We start from the raw sequence: 25209 nt of genomic DNA on the forward strand, positions 1-25209 counted from the left end.
TTATGGAGGGCAGTGTTACTACTCATCAGGGGGTGATGACTTGCCCTCCACATTGAGGGGGTGTAGTCATGTGATGTGTCACGGGGTGCCTCACATGATGCCGTTGGCCTGCGCCATGTGGGGGCAGGATGCGTGGAGGGCGATCTCCACACTTGCTCGTCCCAGTTGGCTGCCGGGCTGTGGCTGGGATGAGTGAAGGAAAGATTGCCCATGCTTATCCAAACTGGCTCCTGGGCTGCTGGGTGGAGGCTGGGGCTGGGGCACATGGAGGGTGCCTGTTGGCAGTGGGTGGCAGCCCCCTCAATATTTGGGGGGCACTGCCCCCTGCCCCAAAATATTGGGAGAGCTGAAGCCCTCTCTACTCCCTATATACAGCGCTGCTGCTGCTCGTCTTCCTTGCCCTGGGACATAGAATACGAGCAGCAATGGCTTGTGGAGCACCCCAGCTCTCGCTGAGTTAGGCATTTTGGTGGTGGCAGAAGTGAGGGGGGCAGGGTGCCATGCATTCCCATTTCACCTCAGTTGGTGAAATGTGATGGGTTACCCCTGAATGGACTCATTGGCATTTGATGTGACGTGAGGTGATAGAAAAGCTCCATCTGCAGTGCATACTTGTGAAGGGTCATTGAAATTTGCAAGACATCACTTTTACGCTGTAGATATCATGCAATGGACAAGCAAGTGTGAACCAATTCTAAAGTTTATAGAATCAAGACTAAGCTGCAAACCTCCCCTACTCGAATCCCAGTGTACTTAAAGGGCATTTGTAGTGGTTACATTTTAAAATGGCACATCTATAGAGGAACAAGCACATTTGGCCACTTTGAGAACCACAATTGGCTGGGTAAAAACAATAACTATGATGTTGACAACGACAGCAACATTTAACAGATGTATGCCCGTGCTTTTTTCTTCTTCAGGGGGTACGGACACCTCTTTTTAATTGCTGTTAAAAAGTGTGGCACTTACTGTAACAACTTCATGGTGAGTACTGGCCTAGCACTAAAGGGGGGGGGGAATTCTGGCTGTGAAAGAATGATGCCAGTGACCCAATCCACGTAGTTCCTTCTAAAAGATGTGACTGCAGAGGTAGGGAATCCATTTATGCTGAAGCTGAGTTGTATGATGAAGGGATCACATTGTCTTGGAGAGTGGTGGACTTTGTTAGAGGATTTGAGGCAGAACTGGATGGTCACCTATTAGGAAGGCTTATAGCTTATAGAACATCTGCTTTATATGCAGAAAAGTTCAAGGTTGAATCCAGTCCCGAAATCCCAGAGAACTAGTTGGAGTAATGTTCTGATTCGGTACAATCTGTTTCTTATGTTCCTCCTTGTAAGCATGGGGAAAGACAGTAGCCCAGTTGCAGAATGCAGATTTTGCATGCTGAAAGTCCTAGGTACAATTCCAAGCATCATCAAGGAGAGGTTCTTCCATGAAACCCTGGAGAGTTGCTGCAGCGAAGACATTACAGAGCTTGATGGATCTTTGGTACAACTGAGTACAAGGCAGCGTCCTATATTACTTATGCTGCTGCACTGGACTACAGGGTGGTTGAAGACCCATTCCAACTCTACAATTCTACATATACAAAGAGTTTGGGGTCTAATTCTGAAGGTTTTGAAAATATTGACTCGGCAAACATTGCTTGGATTCTACCCATTTATATGATAATATTCTAGCATTATGCTTAAAATAATGGTTATGGCTTTGTTTTAGACACGTGTGTGTGTGTGTAAATGGTCATCTATTTATAATAAGGCTATAGGACTTTAAAGCCAAGGTGCTACATACATTATACATCTGTATTATGTATATATAATGAGCAATTTCTTAAAATAAATTTTGGAGAGCAGTATTTTCTGTAAACAGCGAGGCTGAATTTTTTCATCATAGGAATGAGCAATTAAACAGCAAGTGGGCTGTAAGAAAGAAAGAAAAAAGAATCGCACGAACGAAAAAATGCACCTGTATTTTCCTGCAGAGTTAAACACGAAGCAGTTGAATTGATCCTGGCATGCTTCCCACAGCACTCTGAATGTCAGTGTCAAAGATTCAACTACTCATCACAAACTATTTTTTCCCTTCTCCTATGGTGCAATCACAATCTTAACTTTCCCATTTTGAATGCCCTGTTAAATCAATTTATGCTGATTTTTTAAAAAGAGAAGGACTAACTATGATAGTTAGAACTTTGATCTGACCTGAACGGTAGGGCCTTCACAGCTTCAGCTCCTAGGGTTGTATCCAACAAACTTAGGGTTGCCATATTTCAGAAAGTAAAATTCCTGACACCCAGAATTATTTTGGGAGCAACCCCGCATTGTTGAGCTTTTTTGGGAAAACTACCCCCCCCCCAGAATATTAATTTTAAGCTTTGGGAGCTATTTCCGCTGCTTTTTCCATTGCGTTGCCATACATCCGAGTTTTCCCTGACATTTTGCTAATTTGGCAAAATTCTCTCGACGCCATTTTCACATCCAAAAGCCAGGACATGTCAGGAATTTTTCAGACGTATGGCAAACCTAAACAAAATCATTGTGCAAGTGGAATGTTCCCTCACTCTCTTCCTCCCATGCCAATCTGCTCTGGGTTTCCCTCCAACCATCTATAGACGATCTGAGGGGATGCATGGGGCGCTTGGTGAGGGGAAGGAAGAAAAGTTCTGCTGTGCAAATGAAAGTTGTTCTGCTCATGCAATGAGTTTGTTGGATCGAGCCCATAAGGTTGCATTCAATGTAGCACTAAGGAGATAGTTCTGTCAGTGCAAACCTTTCCGCTTGCCTGATGGAATGATTTCTCCTCCCCCCTCATGTGCTGTTCTGGGGGTACTCCTCGTCCTCTGGAGTAGAATTGGGGAGAATGCAAGGGACACATGGTGGGAGGAGAGGTGAGGAAGGCCAGTTGCACCAACAGGAAGAGTTGTGCAAGTTTCTGCTAGTGCAACAATTTAATTGAATACAGCCCAGTGGGTGCAATCCAGAAGATGAGAGTCAAGTCCCCTCCAGTGAGGCAGGGCCTGTCTAGAGGTGAGCAGAAATTTATTAGAATACATTTTCCCAGAAGATATTATTGAGTCCTCCCCATCCCTGCACTCCTGGGGCAAGGGAAGTCACTTTGTAGTAATTCCTCTGAATATTTTCCACCATTTAATTTTTTTTCATTTTAAAAAAATTGCTTTCATATGTAATTTATAGAGAAAAATAAGTAAGCAGGCTGGAGAATTTTAGAGGCCGTCAAGCAAGCAGCCAAAGGGTTTGGACCAGCTGTTAATCTCCAGAGAGCCTTCTCTGTTGTACGTAGCCTGACATTGCAGTTGTGCAGGTGTGTGTGTGTGTGAGAGAGAGAGAGAAAGAGAGAGAGAGAGAGAGAGAGAGAGAGAGAGAGAGAGAGAGAGAGAGACAGAGACAAAGAGAGAGCAAGAAAAGAGGGGGAAGGAAAGTGCCACTCAATGAGGCATCAGGATAGGAGGGGAAGGGAAGTATAGCATCTCTTGAAGGCTGCAGGCGTTCCTAGGCAAACTGTTCCATTGCTGCAGCTCCTGGCAGCTGTTTATGTTGACTGTGAATGCTAGCAGTTGCTGCAATGTCGTTTCAATCAACCTGGGCTAAAAGATTGTTCATCTTCCAAGGATTCCCTGATGAATCCTAGGTAAGGAGTTAAAAACATCAACATATCCTCTTCTGTCGTCTCGTTCTAAGTTTACCTCAGCTATAACCATCAAAACATTGGGGTTTCTGTATAGACTTAAGCCGACTTGTTTGCTAAGGTTTCCTGAATTCATTTTCAGAGTAAAGTAAAATAATGGTTTAAAAATAAAATTGCACAGGAAGGTAGGGAACCATCCTTCTTGTGGGTCAGCCTTGTGTTTCAAATGCACTGCTTAACTGCCTGTTTTGTTTGCGAAAGAAATATACTTTTGTGCGTGAAAGAAATTTAGCTTTCTGCCTTCAGGTAAGAACAAAATTCCCTCCCGTCTTAGGGACAGGAGCTCAAAGTAGGAGTTGAAAACAGTGTGTGTATGTAGTAGTGATACCAGCTTTCCTGGGGCAGTTGGCACATTTAGATTTTAAGGAAGTGCCATGGGCACCAGTCACAAAATGGCTGCCATGGCATAATGTAAAATGGCTTCTGTGAGGGTGTGGCATAACATGAAAGGTCTGCCATAGCTAAAAGAATTGAAAAAAGGTATAGAACCACAAAACATTGTGGACATGCTCCCTTTCAGTTCCCTTCCAATCAAGGTAAATAAAAAACCACCAGCTCACTCACAGAAAGAATCTCTTTCCAACTCTTCTGCCTTCAGAATTTGACGGGAGGGTGGCTATACCATCCTTGCATCCACTGTAATGTGGACATGTCTGAGAGGGGTTTGTTCAATGAAGCAGAGGCCTAGCCAGAGGATCTGAACAGGAAGAGCAATGGTCTCTTGTGCATTGTGGGAATATTTACTGATACTTTTTTAGGGTGTCAAAGGAGGTACTGGCAGTCACACTGGCACCCGTGGGTGATATGTTGGTAAGCCCTGACCTAGAACAACATTAGGCACCCCGTACTGCTATGACAGCATATCAACCAGCACTTGGGCTAGTTGATTTTGGGACCCATGCCCTATGCCTATGCCAAACATATACCCTGTAATCAATCAATAAAGTTGTGACCTTATTTTGCTCCAGAAATGTCTCATGTTTGTTTTGTTCCATGTATTTTCCCAACATCATTACACATATGCCCACAAGTCTTCTCCTGGGCCTCTATTTTCAAAAATAGAGGATGGTGGAATAACCAAGAGAGCTCCCTCTGCCAATCTTAACACCTGAGAAGATCTGTAGGGATGGAGGCAGTCTTTCAGATATTTGGGACTCAAGATATTACTTTTTTGCACAGCAGCTGCTGTTAATGCTGTGATGACTACAATAGCTCCTAGAAAAGAAGTGGGCCTTTACTGCCATCCAGTAACATGCAGTTCTGTGGCATGAGCATGCTAGTCATAAAGAGTTCAGCAGTTTAAAAAGCCAGATCCGTTTGCAGAACAGATATTTATAGCTAGTGAGGGAAGGAGTGCTGCTCTCTAAATTCTGTTAAACTGCTTTGAAGAGTGACCTGTAACACACAAGGCATTTTGTAGGACCAAAAGAAACCCTTGTTTTGAGAAAGCAAAAAGCAACGACCCTACAAACCAAGAAAGCAAGTTTTGATTAATGGGCTCTGTAAAACATAGGAGGATGAGGGGGGCTTACAGCTATAGAAAGGAAATAAACACAATGCTGTGATCTGCACTTTCCCCTGGTTTTCTTGGATGTCCTGTTGAAATGGATTTCTTTAAAATCATCATCATCACCATCAAAAGAGCTTCCAAAGAAGATAACTCACAGATCATCTATCTTTCTTGTCTTGAATTCAATACAGCTTAAGGAAGATAGCCAGAGTGTACATTCTCGTAAACAATGATTCATCAAGCTTGATTTGGCCATCAATTTTGAGTGTCTATATGAATTATTTTTACTGAATGATATAGAAAATGAGTTTCTTTTCAGGTCAGTGGATGATTGCTGTAGTCATTTAATTATGCCATTCCGGCAGTGTGAAGCAAGAATTGAAATCTCAGACGTGTAGGCTACCTTGGATTCAAGTTCTTAACTCACTGGGTTATCCTAACCAGAGGTGGGGAAATTCTGACCCTCTAGGTGTCGATGGACTATAAACAAGGCTGGCCCACCCACAAGACAAGGTGAGGCACTTGCTTCAGGTAGTAGAATCCACAGAGGCAGCAGATCCAGCCTACAATGAATGCATTGCCCCTGTTTCTGCCACTGCTACAGTGGCAGTGGAAACTCCAGCATGCTCTTTGGAGACCAGAACTGCCACCTCCTTGGCACAAGAGTTTGACTCCCCCCATGAGGCACATGTCATTGTCTCCTGAGACAGACAGATGCCATCAAGAGACTGAAAACCTGCTTCACCATAGTCAGTGCAGTGCCTATTGGCTTGTCAGATTAGGCTAACCATAGCAAATGAGCATTATTATTATTAATTATTATTATTCTAACTTATTACTTATTCTTCACCCTAAGGTCTCAGGATGGGGATACAGCAATTATAACACAAATTTAAAAACAGTAAACCATTTAAAGCAGTTATGGGCGCATGAGCTGGCAATAGAATTAAGAGTTTTATTGGACATCCTTATGGAACAAAGCACCATTTCACTCCATTTCAGCAAAGAATAGGAAACTCATGTTAAAATTACTACATCAATGGAATCTCACACTGCTTGGGTTGTCATATATGAACTTGTTGAAATGTTGGCAGGGTTGCCAGGCCATAGGGGACTGTCCAAACACCAAAGTCTTCCAAGAGATTGGATCTGTTGTAAAGTGTCAAATTTATTTTTGCCACCATAACCAGCACTCCTTCATCTTTTTTACAGAAGATTATTATTTTTTACTCATGATTGCAAGGTTTTGGAGGAATATGACTGGAGCTGCTTTGGTACAACTGAAGGTGCCAGATGCACAGCTGATGTTGCCTAACATCCTCACAAATTTTGTGCAAAACGAATGAGGATGCTCCATAAGCAGGTTGTCTTGAAGTGAGAAGGTGACCTTAAGAAGGCGAGAAGAAGAGGACATCACTATTTCTGCAGAGTGAGATAGAACCACCAAGGTTCTGAGGAAGTGGCGTGAATCACAATCAAAAAGTAAAGTGAATGTTTCTGCTAGTGCACATACACAAAAATGTCCTAGATCCCTCAGAGAGAGCCCTAGTTAGCTCAGAACAAAATGAAATCATTGCCTAATTTTTGAAAAGCTGCTCCCAGTCCAGTGCTTTTGGGTGGCTTGGAAGTAAACTGATGTGTATTTTCGGTTAACTGCAGGTCTTCGGGGGGGGGGGGGGGATGCTGGCTACTTTCCAGCTTAGAGGAGTTACTTAACATTGAGATGCCTGCCCCTAATGCATTGTTAGAAGCTAACAGCATCAAGATGGTTGAAAAAAGAACACTCAGGAACTGCTGAAATAGTGGTGGCTACATTTCTCTTTGGCTCATGCAAAGGACTCCCATGAGTGTTCTTAATAGTGGGTTGCATTCAATGTGGTGTTAAGGTTTAGGGAAGCTTTTAATGTTTGATATATTATAGTATTTTAATATTTTTTGGAAGCCACCCAGAGTGGCTGGGGAAGCCCAGCCAGATGGGCGGGGTACAAATAATAAATTATTATTAATTATTATATTATTGTACGGTTAAGGTTCCATCAGAGGAATGATTTCTCCTTGTGCAATGGAACATTCTCCATCTTGTCCTCTACCCCACCCCTCTAAATATGCTTGGAGTTTCCCTCCACAGCAGATCTGGGGACAGCCCAGGGGAAAGAGAAGAGGGAAAGTCCTATTGTGCTAGTGGTAATCCTTCTGTGCAGGCAACTGTTTCCTTCGCTACCCATATTACATCCCAGTCTACCATCCCACTGACACCTTGTTCTGGTGTTCAGGCACACATAAATGCAACCATGTGAGGAGGGAGAGGGGAGGGAGTGCACCCCACATAAGCCCCTCCCCTAATGCTCTCAACACATTGGGGGCTGTCTGCTCAGCGTTGGACAACTGATGTACTTTGGGCAGTTTGCCACACTGCAGACATCCCTCCAGGGCATAAATAGCACTGAGGAAGAGCCAGTGCAACTCTCAGAAGTGTGTACACAGTGCTGAGAGTTGTAATTTGATTTCCTATGGGATAGCATAGTTGGTAGAGCATGAGACTTTTAATTTCAGGGTTGTGGGTTCGAGCCCCACATTGGGCAAAAGGCTCCTGCATTGCAGGGGGTTGACTAAGTGACTGTTGTGGTCCCTTTCAAATCTACAATTCTGTGATTCTGTTCCCCTCACAAAGCTACAATTCCCAGAGTTCTCTGAGAAGAGGGATTGACCATTAAACCACTCTGAGAATTGTACCTCTGTAAGGGGAACAGGGGTCTCCTAACTGTCAGGAGTGATTGGTGAGTGCTAGAAGAGATAAGAGTCCGGGAATCCAGCCATATTTACAGGATTTATTGGTTTCTTTCTGCTATTTACACGGAGCTCTGAGAGTACACCTGCATCATGGAGTGTCAGTTGCAGAGACTGGTGATGCTTTTGCTTTCTTCCAGCATAACCACTTCCGGAACCCTCCCCCTTTCCTTCCTCTGTTACGAGAGTGGCTGGGCCCCGGAAGCTGCTCCCCCCTCTCTGAGTCATTGCTTTCTGACAGCCCTTCATCACCCTCCTCCTCCAAGGAAGTACAACTGCTAAGTATCGGAGGCTTATCTCTATACGTCCCCATTCTCTCCCCCTTCTCTGCCTCCAATTCCCCGACGCTAACAAATATCAGCACCCTTCACAAATACAATAATACCCCCCTCACAATACCTGCCGGGGGGGCAGATGGTCATGAGTGCCAAACTTCCCAATGCCTTGTTCTGCTTCTACTTTGCCACATGCTAACATAATAGAAAGATAGGAAGCTGAGTTTTTCTGAATTAGACCAGTGCCTCATGTAACTTAGTATTGTCTACACCATGGTTTCCCAAACTCGAGTCTCCAGCTGTTGTTGGACTACAGTTCCCATCATCCCTGACCACTGGTCTTGCTAGCTAAGGATGATGGGAGTTGTAATCCAACAACAGCTGGAGACCCAAGTTTGGGAAACACTGGTCTACACTGACTGGCAGAAGCTCTTCAGGCTTTCATACAGGAGTCCTTTCTCAATCCCAACCTGGAGATGTTGGCAGTTGAGAAAAGCAGATGATCCACCACTGACCTATTGCTCCTCTTCAACATCAAGACCCATCAGCTTCTATTTTAAGCAGAAAGGGGTCGCACAGTGGGGGATTAGAAGCTGTCGGTTTATATACAGTATGTATGCACACACACACACACACACACACACACACACACTCCCCCCTCAAGAAGACCCAGTGATCAAATTTCTTTTTCATGGTGCCCCCGAAGGCCATCACAAAGTAATAAGTCAGCATCATTTTCTAGCTCTGGTTGATAACATTTATTGCTAATTCTTTAAATGCTTCTTAAAAAGAAAACAAGCCAGGAACCCTCACAATAGCCTCAGGAATAATCATTCATTCCTTCAGTTTGGTAATTCAATTGTGATTTGTAAACTTGTGCAGTTGTAGCAATAATGAAAATAAAAATAAAAATAGAGCATGCAGTCAACTCTAATCTGTTTTGAGGGAAGTGAAAAGTGCTTACTGTTACAGGTAAGGTAAATAATGGCTGTTTTTTTTATTAAATAAATGTAATATTGAGCCCAGAGGTCCTGGAAAACTGGGGGTTTAAATAACTGAACAATTTAGCCCATTTGAAAGGAGAATGATGATGGATTCAATTTGGGTGTGAGGTTGATATTCAGACAACGTCCAGGTTAAATTGACTTGAAAAGAAGAAAGCTTATTTATGTTTTCTGATGGTCGTTTGGCACTGAAAATGAATGGGATGGAATTCAGCTCTGAATCCTTCTGCAGCTCAGAAATATCAGTCTTTGCTTGGAAATTGATGCCACTGATTTCAGCATGGCTTAGGGTAGGCCTGCACTGTTGGCTTTTTGCAGTATAGTGACGCTGCAGAGAGCTTGCTGGGGAGATCATGCATTAAAAAGAAAGGACTCAAAAATAACTTAAAGGTTTTAATAAGAAAAACAAAAACTCCATTTACACTAAATACATCAACAAACCAACCAGACCCAACCACCAACTCATCCCCCAGGGTAATGGGAGAGCTAGATGCTGCTCCTTATATACTCTACCCAAATGCTGACACACCTTAATCAAATACAACTCAGCAGCACCTGCTATGTTACACAGCTGTAAAGCTGGGTCTCGTTATCTTGCTCTGGCCCTTGCTCTGGCCCCTTAAAGACATACACATGGAGTGGAACAATGATGAACCTTTACATTTAAAGAAACCATTCAACATGCACATGCAACAGAATAAGGTATCAGAATGGAATGAACTCCTTTGGACTACATGTCAGGGATACCCTTTGGGACGCTTCCCCAGGTAGGAAAAATGAAATAATCTGTGGACACAGAAGCCTAGCATACTAGACAGAGATGTTTTTGGCCAACCTGCTCTGCTGGTTTTCTATCAGCAGGTGAGTTTCTAATGTCACAGAAGTATCCAAAAAATGTTATTTCACAGCTGCAGTGCAAATTAACTGTTAAGCTGTGGGTGAACATATCAGACGACACAGCGATTCTTCAAACAGCTCTTGTTTATTCACAGGCCCAGAACAGAACAGAACTGAAGGGTTCAGCCAACCTGCTTATATAGAGCTCCACTACAAGGCAACAGTAACAACTTTCTGTAACTATCCAATCACTGAACGTCTCTTTCAATTCCTTATTTGCATATGTTGACCTGAGTGAAAACTATCTACAGTACCCCCCTGCTGGCCCAGGGTGAGAACTTCAGTACATAACAATAACATAGCCCATGCTACAAAATACTACATAAAACGAGGTATTGGCAAGCACATTGGCACCTATGGGTGACATGTTGGTGACGCCTCTTAGTCCCTCAAGTGGCTAATGTGTTCCTCAACTTCACTTCTTGATATTTTGGAACCACAAACGTTTTGGGGGAAGTGTTTCTGCCAGGAGGCAAGTTTCCAGTGGAGGCATCCCAAGTAGTTAAATGGAGAGAGAAACATCTTAGAATTACCAGTTCTTATATGAGAAAGTGTGTTCTCCTTCATGGAGAGCACGTGTTGTGGTGGGGGCCGTCAAGACATCCCCCTGTTGCTGGGCGGGTAAAGATAGCTGGCCACCTTAGTGATTGGGCTCCCCTGCTTTTGGGGCAGGGGCCTGGTAGGAATTTTGTCCATTTGGCTGATTGGCTGGTGCCATTTGGCTTTTGCCTACTGTGTAGCAAATCATCACAACTTGTAAGGTTGCGGTTAGGCATTGGTTTTTTGAATTGGTTGGTGGAGCAGCATGGATTGGCTGTGCCTGCCCCTCCAATGCTGCTGCTGCAAGGGTATTCCGTTAAAGGAATCCAGGGGCTCACCATGCTTTTGTCCGAACCCCTGTCAAGGGGCTAGGGCCGCACAAGAGCCCCTGGGAGCATTTGGGGACAGGTGAGGGCATGGTACCCAGTTCCATCTTTCCCCCCCAAATGTTTTCCCTTTCTGACTTTCGCGGGCGGGCGAATGTCAGTCTGTCCACATGAGGGGTCAGACAGTAGCAACCAATGCCTAAGCAACCACCCACAAATTTTGTATTTTAATAAAGTTGTGGCCAAGATTATGCCAAAAACCTTAAACAAAAATTATGTGTGATTTGTGTTTGATTGGGGTGGCTTGGGGACCTCGACACACAAGCAGTTTTCTCCACAATATGAAGCATGGACCTTGAAGTGTGAAATGCAGCAAGCAGTGCAATCCAATGTCTGTATTGATAGCACGTTCACTTTTTGATTAATTATTATTATTATTATTTTGCAAATACTCAGGATTCCAGATTTTATTTTAAAGACTAAAATAACCATTTAATTCCCCACCGGCACTGTGTCTCAGTGACAGAGCATGTGCATTGTAGGCAGAAGATTCCAGGTTCAATCCCTAGAATTTTCCAGGCCCGATGGGAAAAAACTCATTTTTGAAACCCCAGAAAGCCACTGGGTGGACCTGGGTGGACCAATATTCTGACTTAACAACAGTTTCCTTTGTTCCTAATGCACCTCTCCAATGCATACTTGCACTCAAGTGATTTCATGCCCCATTTTCTTCAACTCTTTCTCCTTTTGCAAGTAATTTACTTCAGGTTCTCATGCATTAATTGCACCAAGTTCTTCCTGCTTAATTTGTCTGTTTAGCTGGGCAATTCTTGCAGATGAACACATGATGCTGCCTTAGATTGAATTGGATCATTGGTCCAGTGTTTTCTACTCTTAACTGGCTTCCCAGGGTACCAGTCTGAGGAATCCCATCTCGGCTTTTGAGTTGCTTGAATGGGAGAGGCTGGTGATTGAAACTAGGACTTTTAGCACATAAATGGTGTTCCCTGACACTGTGTTATGGGCCTTCTTTTGATAGAGGGTGGTGAGATAATAATAATAATAATAATAATAATAATAATAATAATAATAATAATAAAATAAAATAAAATAAAATAAAATAAAATAAAATAAAATAAAATTTATTTATACCCCACCCTCCCCGGGCAGAGCCGGGCTCAGGGCGGCTAACACCAGTAAAATTGCAGTAAAAACATAAAAGGCAGTGGGGTAGGCAAGGACTAGCGGGGAAAGATCTTGGGCCATTTACAGGGAAGAAACGAATGAATGTGAAAATGCTAAAGACAAATACAGGAGTTCAAAATGACCTATGGAATTTTGGATATCTGGGTAAAAACGCCTAACTTTGTAGGCATGGTTGTGGCCTGAAGCTCTTTATTTCACAGGTGCAAGCTATTAATTCTGCTTGGCTGCAGTTGTCCAGTATTTCTATAAGCTGAATTTGTAAACCTTAAAAAAGTGCTGCTTTTCTCATGCCCAGAGGTTAAACAAAACACACTACAGCTCAGAAGGTCCTAGCTAGGAACATCAGTAACATGAATCATTTCATGCAACATTTGACATTTAAAAATAGAGCATATGGATGAGCATGTGCATTTCATAATAACAAGGAAACTACTTGGGTACTTACGGAAGTTGAGGTCAATGACAAATGAAGTAGGTACGTATAGTACAGCAGCACTAGTAAGGAACTGATTTTTTAGTGCATCAGTTCCTACACTCTGGAACTCCCTGCTCATTGATGTTAGGCAGATGCCATCAGAATATTTTCTTTCAGTGCCTGCTAAAAATGTTTCCCTTGGAAGGTGGTAGAAGCTCCTTCATTGGTGGCTTTTAAGCAGAGGTTGGATAACCATCTGCCATGGATGTTTTAGTTGAGATTCCTGTATTGCAGGGAGCTTGATTAGATGACCCTTGGGATCCCTTGCAACTCTACAATTCTATGACCTCTATGGACGCGGGTGGCGCTGTGGGTTAAACCACAGAGCCTAGGACTTGCCGATCAGAAGGTCGGTGGTTCGAATCCCCGCGACGGGGTGAGCTTCTGTTGCTTGGTCCCTGCTCCCGCCAACCTAGCAGTTCGAAAGCATCTCAAAGTGCAAGTAGATAAATAGGTACCGCTCCGGTGGGAAGGTAAACGGCGTTTCCATGCGCTGCTCTGGTTCGCCAGAAGTGGCTTAGTCATGCTGGCCGCATGACCCGGAAGCTGTACGCTGGCTCCCTCGGCCAATAAAGCGAGATGAGAACCGCAACCCCAGAGTCGGTCATGACTGGACCTAATGGTCAGGGGGTCCCTTTACCTTTATGGCCTCTATAATTTGGGGTGGGGAACCAGTGGTCCTCATGAAGTTGCTGTACTACAACTCCCTTTGTCCCTGACCAGTGGTCATGCTGGAATAGTAGATGGAATGTTGCTTGTTGTCATAGGTTCCCCATTTCTGCTCTGGGAGCTAGAGTTGGAGAGAGCTGATTCACCTTACAGCCTTCTCCAAGAGTGAAACAAATTCCCATATGGATTTCCCTAGGGATGTTTCCTTCCTTCTCTAGCCCACCTTCCCACCTCTCTCCTGTCACCAGTGGATAGTGATCTTGCTTTAAAGTATCCCTGCTTTCTGCTGGCTAGAGCCAGCAGACATAACCTTCAAAATGTTGGTTGCTGGCAGGTTCAATGAATGAGTCACATTCTCCTGGAAACTTTTCTTGACAGTTTCTCCTTGGCACGCATTCAGGATTTTCTTAGGGCATCTCCAAAACTGGTGACTTGCACTTTGCTTTGGCAAAGGTATGTAGGACTCAAATTGGCCGTTTTTACTCTTTATGTCATTGTAGTTTGCCGACCCAACACTGGGCCAGCATTGTCTATTGCTCTCCTCTTTGGGAGAGCAAATGGAAGTTTCTCAATCAGGTGAACCTAACTAGCTGGGCAGGATGCCATGTGTAGTCTAACATGAAGCAAACAATGTTTTCAACCACAGAAGTATCAGCTGCAGGAATTAGATGAAACGAAGTCTTTTGCTAAGCACACCTGTTTCAAACTCATTCTCTGTGCCTCTCCTGACCTCTGTTTGTATTGTAGTGCTGCGTTATTTCCTGGTTAGTATTTCATCTATCTGTGTCTTCCCTCTCTGTCACTGAGTCATTCCCTTTTTCTGCTTTCTTAACCCTCTCTGACTCTGCTCTGCAGACATTGGCACACAAGAGTTTCTCATTCCATAATATGGAATCAAGCCGGAAGGTTGGGATGCATAGCTGTCAGCTTACAGATTTGAAAATAAGGGAGACCAGCAGCCTCGAAAATAAGGGATCAGCAGCCAAAATAAGGGATTTTGCTTAGCTTATACATAAATCCGCCACTGATGGAGCCATGCTGCTTTTGCTGCAACTGACTGTGTTTTGCAGGGGGTTGGACTAGATAATCCTAAGGGTCTACAACTCCCACCAAAGAAGAGTGGCAGACAAAACTGATGAACGACGTCGAGATGGCAAAGCTTACGGGCAGAATTAGAAGCCAGGAAGAGGACCTCTTTAATAAAGAATGGGGAAAGTTTATAATTTATTTGAAAAGCTATTGTCAAGAGTTACATACATTGGTAGGATTGACAGAAAACTTGTAGTAAAAATTTGAACTATGGATGGACAAATGATTTATAAAAATTGAGTTATGAAAGGGATGCAGAGGCGGAAATCACTACATTAAGATGCTGCACTGGTTGGGGGGTATGCTAAGCAGCACGTCGGGGCTGCTGTCGTCCTGGCACGAGGAGTTCCATCGGCCCTTCCCCACCCGAGAGAGGGGGGGGAGGGAGAGAAACTCTCGCCCACACCACCCACGAGCCTGGCATGAGGAGGTTGCGGCGTGGCGGCGGCCCTGAAGTGCCACCCTTCTGTGTCCCTCCCCATCTCCTCCTCTTCCTCTTCCCTCAGGCCGCCTCCTCAGCTGCTGCTCCTGCCTCTGGCTTCCCCTGGCAGCACGGTGGAAGTCTCACAAGAGAGGGGCTGCCTGCCCGCCCGCTGCCACCCATCTTCTCACAACGCACCCCTGAGGGGGAAAAGGGAGAGACGGAGACGCGGCAGCTCGTGCACATGCTCTCTCTCACGGCGAAGGACCCCAAGCCGCTGCTTCCCACCTGAGCCGGGCGAACATGAAACCCGGGAAATTTAAGGGACAGCATCAATAAGGGACAGCAGCAGGACACGGCGCTGGGATAAGGGAGTTTCCCGCCAAATAAGGGACGGTTGACAGCTATGTTGGGATGTAAGAAGGCATTGTTTTCTGTTCCGCACTGTTTTAATCACAGGCAGCACTGTTTCCATGCCACCACTGTTCATCTTCCGCTGGATTCATGTAATCATTTAAATTATATTAGTTTCATTGTGATTGCAATATAAAGGAAATGCAGTGCAAATAGAGAGAAATATAAATGATTACTTATTGTCTGTGGATTGAAAGCAATGACAGCAGTGAACACTTATTGTATTTGCTGAAAATAAGGGAACACCTGCAATTTCAGCTCCCATTTCTGCCAGAATAGTCCTATATCCGTACCAGTAGGATAAACAAAGGGTTGGACTAGCTAGAAGGGTAAGGACCATGTGGCATTGAAGGGTAGGGGTAGGACATCTGCCCAGCAAAATGGCATGGAACTGCTGGTGGCAGGCCTGTGCAGAGGGAAAAGACATCTGGGTAGACTTGCCCCAGGCCTTGGAGAGCTAACCTGGCCAGTGGGGTGGGCCAGCACACCAGGGACCATCTGCTTTTTTGTTTGAGTTTACTTATAACTTTATTCTAATGAGACTCCTCCTCCAGGCCTCAGACAAGCTCTGCATGGGCTTGGGTATTGGGGTGGTCGTGTGTCCTGCTTTAACCTCTGGCCATCAAAACCGAGGAGATATCCTGTGGAAGATCCCTTTCCCACACACTTAGAAAAATAGCATAGGACAGCTTTAAAAGACTGGAGAAACAAGCATCAACCAGAGGGTTGAATTCCCCTCTGAAACATCAAAATAGTTCCAGATGTGGGGATGCCGTCAGAGACCAACTTATAATGCACAGTGTAGTTCAGTTTGTTAAAGATGTTTTGTCAAAATTCATACTAGCTTCAGGAAAACTCATATTCCCTTTAGCATTCCATCTGATGTTGTCTCAGTGAATTGAGGTTAGCAGCTGATATTTATCTTTGAAATAGTTAGGGGATGGATTATTTATGTATTTATGCACCATGTTTTCGAGAAGCTCATTTCCCCCCAGAAGATAAGGGAAACCAGTTTAGCCTCCTAAAAGTATCTGTAAGTGAAACAGAATTATTTCAGTTTTGCAATGATACTGGGGGAATTGTTTTATAGACAAGGTGCAATTTATGTGCCAATAGCTTGCTGGTGTACTCACCCAACTGCAAACCCCAGAATAAAAATAAAGCAAATCCAGTATATATCAGAAAGAGAAAAGGACTATGGTTTCAGAGAGAGAGAAAAGGCTACAGTTTCATTTAAGTGTGGCTGGCCATGACATTTGAGCCCTGCTCAGGAATTTGTCTTGTACATTAATTCAATATGTGCAGGGGGGTGGATAACAGTGATGACTGTAACAGCTCTATCCATTCCTTGTTGTCCCCTATAACTTAAAGGGCATCCATCTGTACTGGGGAACAGGGAAGAGTTAATCTGCCAATTTTGATTTCTCAAATGAGTTTCTCATTTCCCCCCAATATTAGGTTCAGTTCTCCACATTTCTACATCAACTTGAAGTTGTTGTTGTTTATTTGTTTTAAAAAGACCCTTGAAAATTCATTAACATTTTGGTGCAAAGTTCTTCTAATATACACATTTTTGCAAAGCAATCTTGCATGCTATGTGCACTAATATATGGCTTTTCATGCCTAGTCTTTGCTTGTACGTATTATTTGGCGTTGTGAAATTTGGAAAAAGTTCTAGCTAATTCAGAAAAGTATGAATTACGAAAGAGGGCTGTGTTTCAGTTCACATATTGTTTCAGAAGGTGCAAATTAAATAAGTTCACCTTTATATGTGAACTGAATCAAGGGAACCTCATGTATTAATGGAAGCTGCCCATGCAATGTGGAACATTGGGAGAGTGCAATTGCAAGCAGTCACCTTCCAACTCATGGAGGGCAGCAGAGATGGCACCAGGGGAAGTGCAGCCGACACAGTTGTCACCAATCTCCTCTTCATGAGTTGAATTAAGGCATGAGGCAAATGCAGGAGTGGCTGGCTCAGTAGGATGGTGATACACTGCTGTCCTTCTGGCAAAATCATGGCTGGCTACCAGAATTGGGCAGGGTGAGGTTGGGGCTTTGCAAAACCCAATCAGGCACTTCCATTGGTGCAGTTGTGCACCCTGCCCTTGTCACTGCTCTGCTCTGCAGCATGATACCACCCCACTATGTTGGCTGTTCCCAGTGGCAGAGCAACCAATCGGGCGCCTGGGGTGGTGTGTGTGCCCTGTGCCCAGGGATGGGGCCAGCTGCCCATGGGGTGGGGCCAGCCAGGCCAGGATACTCTGTGAGGCCTCCAAAGAGTCTGCCTGCCTGCCTCCTCCCACTCAGCCACCCTCCCACTCAGCTGAGGGGGAGGCAGCAGGCAAACTGTTTGGGGGCAGCCCAGAGCCTGCGGATACCCAAGCCACCATGTAACTCCCAGGAGAGATGCATGGCTCAGGCACGCTGCAGGTCCTGTGGTGAGTGCTGCCCGGCATTTTGTCACCCCCCTCAGTGGTGACACCTGGGGCAACCCACCCCCACTGCACCCTCCTTCCTCTGCCCCTGGCTATTCCTGCTTTAGTGCCTGCACAAATTTGGGGGGACAGGAGTGGACACTTTTGGGGGGACAGGAGTGGTGCATCCACTTTTGGAATATTGTCTTCCCATCTCTAAAGGATGTCACAGAACTGTAAAAGCCATATACAGTGGTACCTCGGTTTAAGAACAGCCCTGTTTGCGAACTATTCGGTATAAGAACTCTGCAAAACCAGAAGTAGTGTTCCGGTTAGCGAACTTTACCTTGGTCTATGAACGGAAGCCGAACGGTGGAAGGGCACCGGTGGCTGAAGGCCTCATTAGGGAAAGCGCGCCTTGATTTAAGAACAGCTTTGGTTTAAGAACAGACCTCCAGAACGAATTAAATTCATAAACTGAGGTACCACTGTATTGTATTCTCTATATGTTTTAATCTAGATCTATATTACTGTTTATTTGCTCTTAATGATGTTTTTTTCTTTGTTTTTAGCTGTTTCTATTTTTTGCTGCAAGCTGCATTGAGTCCCTGTCTGGGAAAAATGTGGAATATAAATAAGTAGAGTAACAATAATTATAATAATATAGGCGGGCTTAAATTATCACTGGGAGGAGCGCAGAGATAAGAAATGTTATGGTGCATTTGCAGCAGCACAATCGGATGCCTTCATCTGCCCTAGCTGCAACAACAGCAACAAAATTCTCCTGTATCTCCAGCCGCAGCAGACATTGCAACCTTCCAACAGTTTGACTTCACCCACAAAGGCGCACACTTCCATTGTCTCCCGATACAGATGGGTGCCAACAAAAACATATGATCAAATAAATGAAGAAATTTTCTATGAGGAAAGACAAAAGTGTGTATGGCTTTGGGGTTAATTAAAAAGACAGTTAAGTTAGAACACTCTACCAGCCACTGGGAGAAAGGTGATGCCTTTGTCTTGATGGAGATATGTTCTTCTTATCCATAATGTGACAAATGTTTGCGGAATTGCAACTGATGTGAAGAGCTGTGTGGAGAGAATTCCACCCCCTCCTTTTCTCATAAAACAAAAACTGGGCAGTCTCCCAATAAAGTTGATTGACAGTAGGTTCAAGTCAAAGGAAGGAATTTCACACAGCGCATGATTCATTAATGATTCACTTTCAAAAATATTAGGTATTTAGATTAAATGTTAGGAAGAATGTCCTGACAGTATGAGCTGTCTGACGGGGGAACAGATGTCTTTCATTTTAAGCAGAGGCTGGATGCTGACCTCTCAGGATGCTGCAGTCTTGGGTTTCCTGCATCAACAGTGGGCTGGACCAGAAAGGTTTTGAGAACCTTTACAACGCTATGATTTCTATGGTGCTAATTCCTATAAAAGACTACTTGTTAAAACAAATAGCTGGAATTTCTGTAACTTCCATAAGAAGAGCCCTGCTGGATCAGGCCAGAGACCCATCTAATCCAGCATATTCTTCTCACAATGGCCAATCAGATACGTCTGGGAAGCAAACAAACAGGACTTGAACACAATAGTGTCTATTCTGCATAAAGGAAGAGGGGAATCCACATGAAGCTTTTTATTTCAGGTTACTGGTTGACCATTATTGTTTTAACTGGGATGGGGTTTTAACTTGGGTAGGTGCTGTTTTATTTGGAGGGTGGGGTTGTCTTAAATGGTTGTTAAAATGTTATATGTTAATTTGATGTTTCTATTTATGGGCTGCAGTTGCTTAGGGGCTTTTTTGGGGGTGTATTGTTTATTAGCATATATACATTAGCATTGTTAATTGTTTTGATTATGCTATTATTATTGTTATTATTCATTTTGTGCTTTGTATATTGTAAATTTCTGTTGTGAACAACTCTGAGACCTATGGGTATAAAGGGGTATACAAATTTAACCACCACCACCATCAACAATGAGGTCCTATATAACTTTCTAAATTTTTCCAAGTCCTTTTTTAAAGCACAATTTGTGAGATAATAGAAATAGCTATAAATAAAAGAAACCCACTGATTTAGGCTGCAATCCTACTCCTTGATACGCATGCATAAGTCTTGTTGAAGATTTAGCCATGTATACCTGGTGACGGGAATGAACTCTGGATCCATTTCCACTCATGTTTTGAATAATTTGCAGAGATATTTTAAGGCTAGCATACAATAGCCTGCTTCACAGCAAAACCCATATATCAGCATATTGCTGAATCAAGCGATATACCTTCAAAGGGTACCAGCGCAAGGGCTACAGAGATTCGTTTACTGGGCTTAGGATAAAGCAGGTGTTTACCTTCATTAGAGAATTTACAAATATCAAGGGAGAAACAGGATTCACTTCTTCAAATGTCTCCAGCAACTGGAGACGGGAAAAGGATGACTAAAGAAATAACTGTGATTTCCATTCTCGAGAGTGGAGCCATTGGCTTTAGATGGAGATATGTGTTTCAGTTAATTATTTCCTTCAAAGGATAAACAACTGATGTGAAACATCGTCTGATGTGGGGGATGCGCAGACACTCTACCAGCCACCAGGAGAAAGGTGATGTCTGCTATGTACTGACTTGGACTGAGGCTATCACACAGACTCCTTGGACAAATTCCAGAGTCCAGGGCTCTGGCAGGGCCCACAGCTGCTGCAACCACCACTACAACTGATGTGGCTCAGCTGGAAGATGTTGGGGAAATGTTCAGCCTTGCACTGTAGTTGCTATCTGACTGATGGCTGCTCCACCCCTGCTGCCTCATTCAGGTGACAGCCCTGGCAAGTACAGACACGCTGGGTGGTCAAGGACTTGGGGTCTCCACCATGGCTGGGCAGGAAGGGAGCAAGTGGCGGTTACCACTGGGTAACCATCTTGCCTAAACTTCCCTCTGCACACAAAAAAGAACCCATGGAAGTGAGACACCTCTTGATGACCATATCAGTGCTTCTATTTGGATTGTAAACAAACCTCTCCTCAATGCCATTGGGATCATAGTATGTGGAAAATGCTAAATTCCTCTCCACCATAATCCCAGTCCTCCACCAATAGCCCCCACCCCACTCCAGGGAGTTATTTGTATATTTTAAAGGAACCCATGTATATTAAATTCAACAACGCATTCAGTGTCGTGTCCAGTTTAGCCCTGAGACAGTGAGACTTAATGACTTCTGACATGGTGCAACGAATGAAATGTCTAAGTGTCATTTTAAGGACTAATCTGGCATTTAACTCACACAAGCAATTATCCTCACATTAGCATGGGCAATCATTATTTTAAAAAAAACTTTAAAATCACTTTGTAAGGTTTCTGAGGAGTCAGCCTCAGAAGCTTCCTGGCTACAAACCAACACAAAGTTAAGCATGATTAAGCACATTGATTGAGAGACTTTTCAAAACAGACTTTCCAAATGGCACAATAAATGCAAATTAGCCATCCCCCCTGCATTTGTGGTGGCTTTGGTTCAAAACTGAACAAAGGAGAACATACTCCATTAAATCCTGCATTTCAGTTTACATCTCCTAATCCACTTTTGCAATGCGTTCTTGGACAGGCCCATGCCAATCCCACACCCATTCAACTCTTACAGGACTTCCCGAAAGTGCTTTCAAGAATGTATAACTTGTTGCTTAAATGGAACACTCAAGATGAGACAGTTAAATCAGCCATGATAAAATGGGCACAAGACATTGGGTACAACATTATGTTTGAAGACTGGGAAAGGTTATGGACCACCGGTATGAAATTTACGGCATGTAGTGCCTTAAAAGAAAACATTATGAAAATGATGTACAGGTGGTACATGACCCAAGTCAAACTTGCAAAGATATATCATTTGTCTGATAATAAATGTTGGAAATGTAAGGAGGCTGAAGGAACATTCTTCCACCTCTGGTGGATATGCCCGAGGGTGAAGGCCTTTTGGGAAATGATTTATAACGAGTTGAAAAAGGTATTTAAGTATACCTTCCACAAGAAACCAGAGGCCTTCCTCCTGGGCATTGTAGGCCAGAGAGTGTCAAAGAAAGATAGAACTTTCTTTTTATATGCAACTACAGCAGCAAGAATCCTTATAGCCAAATATTGGAAGGCACAGGAGCTACCCACGCTGGAAGAGTGGCATACGCAACTGATGGACTACATGGAATTAGCCGAAATGACTGGCAGAATCCGAGACCTGGGAGAAGAGGCAGTGGAAGAGGATTTGGAAAAAATTTAAGGACTATCTACAAAAACATTATAAGTTATATGAATGTTGAGAATTTGCTAAGTTTTGGGAAAAACATGCTTCAGTATTGAGATTTGAAAATGATGGAAATTAAGTTATGACCGTGAAAAGTTTAAATTTTAGACTATATAATTAGATGAAAGTACAAAAACACATGAAACAAGGTATCAATTTGCTGTTTATTTTTTATTGTAAAGAATGCAGGGGATGGAAGATGGGGGGAAGTCCAGTTGATTATGAAAAAAGATCTGGAAAAGTGAATTTTCTTTTATTTAATTTCTTTTTTCTTTTTGTAAAATCGCTTTTGTTGTATTATGGATGATGTATTCTGACCTTGGAAAAAAGCAATAAAAAATATTATTAAAAAACAACAACAACTCTTACAGGACTTCCTACTGAGTAGCTACATATGAGATTGCACTGTTGGTGGCCTTCTGGGATGTTACCAGCAACTTGGGAGCAAAAAGAGGCTCTGAAATTTCGGCACAGAAGGACATACATTGGCAATTTGTCAGAACAAGCAATTGTCTGGTTTAGATCACCACTTTCATCCAATCAATCAGTTCAAAAGTCCTGGAACAAAGTACATGTTAGGAATAACATTCTGACAATAAGAGCTGTTTCACGGTGGAATGGACTGCCTCAGAAGGTGGTGGACTCTGCTTCCGTGGAGGTTTCTAAACAGAGATTGGATGACCACCCATCAGGGAGTCATTAGCCATGATTCCCTCATTGCATGGTTTGGGCTAGACGACCCTTGGGGTCCCTTCTGATCCAACAATTCTATGAGTTTAGACCAGGAAAGAAGACCCTTTTCAGTCTATGGGCCACATTCTCCCATGGTCAACCTTCTGGGGCCAGATGCAACAGTGAGCAGCAAGCAATGGATGTTACAGCCAACATCTTGGTTGTTACATTCCAGCCATGCAAAAGTCAGGGGTTCCCGCAAAAAGCTCATAACTCCATCCTCTTTCCAGACAGGTAAGAGGCAGCATCATGGTTAAGCATTATGGTTAATAGACCTGCCTCATCACAGGCCTAGGACCCAAGTACTGACGGGACCGCCTCTTCTGGTATGCCCCACTGAGGAACTTATGGTCTGCTAACAAGAACACATTGAAGATCCTGGGCTCCAGGGAAATTAGACTGGCCTTGACTAGAGCCAGGGTCTTTTCTGCCGTGGCCCCGGCCTGGTGGAATGCTCTCCCACAAGAAACCAGAGCCCTGCGGGATTTGACATCTTTCCGCAGGGCCTGCAAGACAGAGCTGTTCCACCAGACCTTTGGGCAGGATGCAGTTTGACTTACTTTTCTTTGTATAAAACAAGCCCGAAGGAGGCCCCCAACCCGCTCACACAGCCTTGTATAATCAGTGGAAACAGTTGGTCCTGGCAAGTATTAACCACTCTCAATTCCAACCTGATAATTGCCACCTGCCCAGATTTTAACTTGTCTGAATTAATTTTAAGATGTATTGTAATTAATTGATGTCTGTTTTTATGCATATTGTGTTGTTTTTATGATGTTAGCCGCTCTAAGCCCAGCCTCAGCCGGGGAGGGCAGGATACAAATAAAAATAATTATTATTATTATTATTATTATTATTATTATTATTATTATTATTATTTGCCCATCTAATAATAATATAATAATAATACTTTTATTGTCAATGTACAACCTGTGTACAATGAAATTAACCGAGCCTCCCCGCCCCCTGCAAAACACTCAATCTCATTGCACTCTGTGTGCTTGCCGCACAACACACCGACCCCGAAAGTCAATTGCACTATATTATTTTCCGTTCAGCAGCTTAACAGCCCACAGAAAGAAACTGTTTTTTAGCCTGTTGGTACAACTGATTATACTTCCGTATCTCCTGCCCGAGGGTAGAAGATTAAAGAGGTGCTGGCCGGGGTGTGAATTGTCCCTGAGAATTTTTCTCGCTCTCCTAAGGCATTGATCCCTTGCAATACCATCTAGTGGGCTCAGGGGACAGCCCATGATATCATGTGCTTTGTTCACCACCCTCTGTAAAGACTTTCTGTCTGTGGCTGTCAAGCTAACGTACCACACTGTGATACAATATGAGAGGACACTTTCTATTGTGGACCGGTAGAAGGAGGTCATCAACTGTTGTTTAACATTGTTCTTTCTCAAGACCCTGAGGAAATGGAGTCTCTGTTGGGCCTTCCTAACCACCTATATATCTAGTCTTGCAGACACATTCCAGCCAGATAAAAAACACTCAAGGACGGTAAGACCTATGGGAGTGGGCATGATCCAGGAAGTGTTCCAAAGGCCAAGGAGAGAGGTTTGGAGGGCCACATGTGGCCCCTGGGCCTGAGGTTCTCCACTCCTCCTTTAGACAACTGAGAAAACAATTCCCAACATGATGACTTTACATGTATTACCAAGTTAATTAATCTGTACATCACACTAATGAATCAATGGATTTTAATAGTTCAATGAGATTTTGCTTCTCCCCAGAAATGACTGCGGAAATGAATGATAGAAATCAAAAGCAAAGCATATTGAAAAGTTTTCTGGTAATTAAACACATAATAAACGTCGCAGATAGTATTGTGATAAACAAGGAAGTGTTCAACAGCCATCAAAGTCAATTGGATGTATGAGATTTCATGGTCTGTTGAGTCAGAACTGAAGAGATAAATTAGTACCTAGCTACCTAATAGAAAAGTGTGAATTAGCTAGACTGCAAAATGAAAATTCCACAGTAAGCAGTAGCAGGGTTTTAATATTTATTATTAAATTATTACATTTCTATCCTTCTAATCCCTTAGGCTCCAGGAGGCTTATATCCTGAACTTTATATATGAAATGTAACAGATGCATAATGGAAAACATATCTAACACAAAATGTATAACACAACATTATAAAGAGAAGCAAGGAATGTATGTTCACAGGAGATTTCTAAAAGTAAGCATGAATCACACTGCTAATTTATTGAAAACTAGCTAGCTTGGGTTACAGGGTGTGGGGGAAAGTGTTCCAAGAAAATGAAGCTACTATTCGCACCTCTACAGAACACCAAAGAATGTTGAGGAACTTGTCCTGTTTGCTGGCTACTCTCATGTTTTGGAAGTCTTCCTGAACTTATATTTCTGTAATATAAATCCAGAAACACTAGATTTGGGACCCAACATGGAGCCCAAGTCCAACAACCAGGAACTAT

Source organism: Podarcis liolepis (genome assembly GCF_965112155.1).
Source record: "Podarcis liolepis genome assembly, chromosome: 6".
NCBI classification, from domain to species: domain Eukaryota; kingdom Metazoa; phylum Chordata; class Lepidosauria; order Squamata; family Lacertidae; genus Podarcis; species Podarcis liolepis.